This window comes from Monodon monoceros, unplaced genomic scaffold (genome assembly GCF_005190385.1).
Source record: "Monodon monoceros isolate NGI ecotype Baffin Bay Population unplaced genomic scaffold, NGI_Narwhal_1 Super_Scaffold_6, whole genome shotgun sequence".
Taxonomy (NCBI): domain Eukaryota; kingdom Metazoa; phylum Chordata; class Mammalia; order Artiodactyla; family Monodontidae; genus Monodon; species Monodon monoceros.
Window position 1 is genome coordinate 3,850,942 of NW_021703783.1, and position 6,078 is coordinate 3,857,019.

Here is a 6,078-nt window from a genome sequence, read left to right on the forward strand (position 1 = left end):
GCTGTGGCCTCTCCCGTTGCGGAGCACAGGCTCCGGACGCGCAGGCTCAGCGGCCACGGCTCACGGGCCCAGCCGCTCCGCGGCACGTGGGATCCTCCCGGACCGGGGCACGAACCCGTGTCCCCCGCATCGGCAGGCGGACTCTCAACCACTGCGCCACCAGGGAAGCCCTCTGCTCAGATTTTTACTCCTCCTACCCTGGTCCCATAAAAGATGAAAGAAACCTGAGTTAGCCCAATAGTCTCACAGTGAGAAAATGTCCAGTTCCCCTTGGAGACAGTACATTAGTTATAGATCTAGGAAGATACTCAAGATCTCAATAAGGCCTTCAAACAGCTAATGGCTGTCCAGGGGTATCAAAGGGGGTTTCAGCTCATGGGCCAAATGAGATTAGGAGACAGTGACTCCCTAAAGCATTAAATTGACAAGTCTGCTGAGTCAGCATCTAAGCTCAGTGGGAAAGAAGGCCCCACGGATTTGTGAAGTCTGTCCTGGAGGAGGGATGGGAAATGCGGGCTTGTGTGCCGCGTGGCTGCCCCCCTTCCCAGTCTGGTCCTGGACGAGTGACGGTGAGAAGTCAGACAGTATAACAGGAGTCACTGTCCTGTCCTGCCCTGATGTGCTCAGGGTCCTATGGCTGGTACATGAATCTTTGTCCCAGTGCCTCGGTTTCCCGTTTATGTAATGAGATATCTTTCTTTTAGGGTTTTGGAGGGTCAAAGGGGAGCTTCTAATCCCGTCCCCGCCTCCAGTAAAAGAAAAGGACTCTATGGGATACAGAGAGGCCCAGAACGCCTTTCAGCTCATCAGGCAATATGGGATCCACCCCCATCCTCACTCTGACACCCATTTATTTTCTGGGCGGCCCCCCTACCCCTGTATCCTGAGATTAGGAGAAAATGAAGATGGGAGGGTAGGAAAGGCAGTTATAATAATAACAACGATTCTTACTACTTGAAATGCAGTAGACAGGCATCAGTGGGTAGGGCAAGGGTTCTGGTTTGCCCTCTATCACTTAAGGAAGGGCCAGAGGGTCATGATCAGGACCCCAGGCTCCGGGACCCCCTCGCCTGGGCTCAGCTCTGGGTCCTGATACTGGTCAGCGATGTGACGCTGAGCAGTTTGCTTCACTTGACACTCCAGTTTCCTTGTCTGTGAAAGGGGGCTGATGTCGCACGTAGCTCACAGAGTCGTGAGGATTAAGTGACCTGAGAAACATGTGGTGCTTAGAGCAGAGCCTGGTTCACGGTGAGTTTCCAGCGTTACTGTTACTTTTGCGGTTACTGTTACCATACGGTGCTGCCCTCCCAGCCCAACGAGGAAGGGGCCATGGACATAGACAACGTGACAGGAGAACTTGAGGACGGACCGGGGGCCACCCAGTAGACCAGCAATGCCCCACTCCCACCGCTTCCACCCCACCGCCACCCCCATTATCATTCTAGCTTTCACGGCCTCAGCTCAAGCTGTCCTCACCTCCCACCGCATCCTTTTCTCAGATGGTCTGTGCACGAGCGAACGACCACCTGCCCCCAGCGCACTCAGCTCCCTGCCAGGAATGTCAGAGCTCGAACACTGTCTTGAGTGCCAACCATTTAACAAAAGACCCTATGGACACTGGTACCTAGAAGGTTTGCAAATGTCCTGGACGATGCTGTGGCTTGCTGCACTACTTCTAAGCTCATTCGTTTATTTATTATTCTTTTATCATATGCTAAGTTGACTATGAGAGCCAGATCTTGGAGGAAACAAGAGGGATGCTTGCCCAGCCCTGGTGCATTTCCTGTGGGTCAGGGTATAGAACGCCCGGGCCTCCCCTGTCTACCTGGCCAACGCTTCTCCATCCTTTCACGCTCAGCACAACCACGACCTCCTCTGGGAAGCCTTCCTGATCATGCCCTAAGCTCTGAGCAGACCTGGTAGCTCTTTTGTGAATTCTTTTTGCCTATAATTTATGAGACGTTCTGACGTTCTGCTTCAATTGCTTATTACATCCTGAGCGTCCTGCAGGCAGGAAAATCCTAATTTACCTCTGACTACCCGGCGCCTGACCGGGCCTGGTGCACTGGAGGAGCTCATCATGTTTGTAGTGACACCTCTCCGCCCACAAAACCTCTCTGGGGCCACGCATTTTCAAAGTTTAAGGCTTGGTTTCAGGTATGAATCCCAGGCTGCCAGAAGGATTCAAAGCAAATATGAGGGAAGATATGTTGACAATTATGGTCATAAAACTCCAGAAAAACTTACCAGAAATTCTGGAATCTTTTTCTTGGGCTTTCCAAATGAGGGAGGATAATTTGGTCCTGATCCTGTTTGGTGGTGGGGACAGACCTGGTTCTCCACTGGCCTTCAGCTCCAGGAGTCTTTAAGATGGCTTCTGGGCATATGTGGGTGCCCGTGGGCAAGAGGCTCACCCACTTCCACCTCTCCCTCGCCCTGTCACACTGTGTAGGGTGCCCAGCCCTGCCTTTCTGCCCAAGTTATAGCCTTCTTTCCAGTCAGGTCAAGTCCCACCTTCCCTACAAAGCCTCTTCTGATCAGCCCCATCCAAAGGGAAACTCCTTCCTCTGGGTTCTGGGCAGCATGACATTGACCAGGCCTCCGATTGGTTCAGAAATGTCACATGGGAAATTTCTCTGAAAGAAAACATTATTTCTCTTAGGCCTCTGTTTCGCTCCTCAGCGCTGAGCACAGTTTGGGATCCTGGTGTGTGTGTGTGCATGTGTGCGTGTGTGCATGTGTGTGTGTGTGTGTGTGTGTTGGCATGGCAACATAATATGTATAATCCGATTCGGAGATCCTGGTGTCACATCTGGAACAAAACAAACGCATTTCTAACATCTTGCAGGGTGCATGATGTCTCTGCCACACTAAGGTCTCAAAGAAACAAAGCAGCCCCCAAACAGGGTGGAGAGCTGACATTCCTTCCCTGTCTGCTGGCCTGCCCTCCCCCTGCCCACCACCCCAGATACAGAATGGAAACTTTCAGGGGAAAAGAATTCTGAACAGCTGTGCGAGAGACCACACAGATTCCCCACATCTGCTAGCATCCAGTCGGTGAGCTCATTTCCCCGGGGGCTGCCGTCTGAGTCTGTGGGGTCCACGTCAGTCTACCTCGGGAGGGGCTGCGGAGGAAAGAGGAAGTGGCTCCAGGTGGAAGGAGACCTTTCTCACGTCAGAAAGCTCACTGGAGACAGGCTGAAGGGCGAGGGAGCCCACGGACGCCTGCCTTGATGAAGAGAGTCTGCTTTCGAGAAAGTCCCTTTGTCCGTCATGGTTGAAAGGAGGTATTATCAAATGTACAATGGATTTTTTTTTTTTTTTTTTTTTTTGCGGTACGCGGGCCTCTCACTGTTGTGGCCTCTCCCGTTGCAGAGCACAGGCTCCGGACGCGCAGGCTCAGCGGCCATGGCTCACGGGCCCAGCCGCTCCGCGGCACGTGGGATCCTCCCAGACCAGGGCACGAACCCGCATCCCCTGCATCAGCAGGCGGACTCTCAACCGCTGCGCCACCAGGGAAGCCCTGTACAATGGATTTTAAAAAGAAACTTCACTCCCATCAGTCCTCCTTCTCCCTCCCCAAAGTCAAAGTCAAGAAGCGAATGCTGGTTAGAAAATGTCCTACAAAGGAACATGGTCCTGGACCACGACAGCTTTCTAGGGTTAAAAATAATGTTTTAACGTGTACACGCCCTATAGTCCACAAAGAGCTTTCACCGTTTCCCTTGTGGCATCTGACCCCCAGGTGGCCGTCTGGGAGGGGTGGGCAGATGGCGCCAACCTCCGTGTTGGTACCAGGATAGGTACTGATGTGGATACTGACGTGGGCAGAGTATCCACGCTGATTTTCTAACGTGGAAGCTGAGACTTACAGAGGCTTCCTGGATCGCCCAAGTTCACAAAACGGAACAGAGGACTCGGGCTCTTGCATTTGACTTGTAAACCCACGTACTTTTCCTTTTGCAAAAGCGTGAAGTGGTCTCTCAAGCTAGCTTTTTCTTCTTCTCCCACTTCTTGAGGCCCCTGTCTCACAAATCCAGCCAAGCCCTGGGATTCTCGTGGGTAGGACACGGTCTCTCCGCAAGTTGAGTTTGGGGTCCACACCCCGGCAGAGCGGCGGGGGGGGGGGTTCAGCCACACTATCCGGCCCCTTTGGAAGCCCACCGTGATCCTCTGGATGCGTGGCTATGGCCCCAACGTGTGGGGAACCAGGCTTGTGGGAGATCTGGGTACCCGGGCGGCCTGGCATCTCCTGTCCAGCTGTAGGGCCTCACCTATCCTGGGCCTGGGCGTTGTCACCTGTAAATTAAGGGGGCGGGGCCAGTGATTTCCAGAGACACTCCCAGCTCCCCGGCTTCCAGGGTTCCATGACGGACAGGGGACAAGGGTGGAGAATTTCCCTGGAGGGAGCCTGTGCCTCTGAGACCCTTCCCTCCAAGCTTGTCCTGCTGTCAGCCTGGAGCTGGGCCGGCCCTGCCTGGCTTGGGGACCCCTTTGTGCAACATCGGTTGAAGGCTGGGTGAGGGCGGGCTGGGGCCAGCAGGGGGGAGACCCACTGGGGTATTTTTTTCAGATGCATATGTCCCCTCTCAGGCAGCTCTTTCAGCGCTTGGGACAATGTGCTCTTTTTGTCCCCGGCTCTTTCAGCCGCCTGTTCATTCTCTTTGCATCTGCTGTCACACAGGACATCCCGGCTGGCAGGCGACCATGGGGACACATTGTGCTCCCTTAATGAAGCATGGGGCTGGGGATATGGGGGTGGTTGGGGGCCTGTGAGGGCTAGGGGTGAGCCAGGGGCGCCCCATCTTTCCACTCCAGGCTCCTCTAGAGGAAAAGGACCCTCAGCCCCTCTTTTACCTCTCACTGCCCAGATGGATGTGACTAGTTCCACATCAGAGGCTCTGGAGATGGGATGCTTGGTTTCGGGGGGTGGATGTGAGCCGGAAGACAGAGGGTGCCGTTTCCCCTCAAGGAAACTGAGGCACAGCTGGGCAGGTAGGAGGGAGGTCCTGGGAGAAGGGGGGTTCCACCAGGAGCACGGGGCCTCCATCCTTCCCACAAAGAGATTCCCTGCGCCATCCAACATCCGAGCAGGCAAGACAGGACGCTGGGTACCCTCTTTCATTCTTTAAAAACTTGCCATGCCATCACCCACCTGGGGTTAGTTTCTGAGGGGTAAGTTTTGAAGCCAGGGTGGTCAGGGGAATGATCTCTTGGGGTCCCCTCAGGCCCTCATGTGTTAGAGTTGGAGGCCTTCTCCATCCAGGTGAAGAAGGAAAAGCGGGATGGCTACAGCGTTTGCAGGAAGTGGCCAAGGGCCATACAACGTACAATAGCACACAAGTGGGCAGCTGGGAGAGATGGCAAGGTCATGCATGGGCCTTCCCCTCACCCCCAATGTTCTTTCAGAAGGTCCTGTCATCGCGCTCCGCACTGCCCAACAGTAAAGAAAAATGAAATCGCTGAATCCTGGGGGAAGAGAGGCTTTCCTCCCTTTGTGGCTTGTAGACACACACCTGCGATCTCTGCACCAGAGATGGTGATGCTACCAGAGCCTGCGGCTGTCTGCACGGTGGGCGTGGCCAAGGCACCTCCCCGTCTCCCATCCTGGTGCCAGTGGGCAAGGCAGCCCCGACATTTCCAGACAGGGCTGCCCTTGGTCGTCTGCAGCTCTCCGGGCCAGCAGAAGTCCCTTTCCCCGAAAGGGAGCCCCTCACTCCAGGCCCTGCCCTACTTGCTAGAGTCACCTTGCATACGCCAGGCTTCGCTACGATGTTCTGGCCTGTGCAGATGGCTTCCGGAGGGGTCCTGCAACTTCAGAGTTGGTCTTTCTGGTGTGTTTCCCGCCCCAGTCCACCCCTCACTCCTCCTGGCCTGCTTCCCCGCCGCCCACCACCCTAAAGAAAAAAGCCTGGGCCTTGTCCAACAAGGCCCCCTGTCCCCTTTAACAAGCAGAGTGCGCTGGCATTGCGATTGGTGGTCTTCTCCCTGAAGGTCGTTAATTGGTACAGAATGTAGACTTTAGTTGTCTTGCCAGCCCCGATGAAAACGCAGCTGGCAGGTAGCCGAGACAGAGGA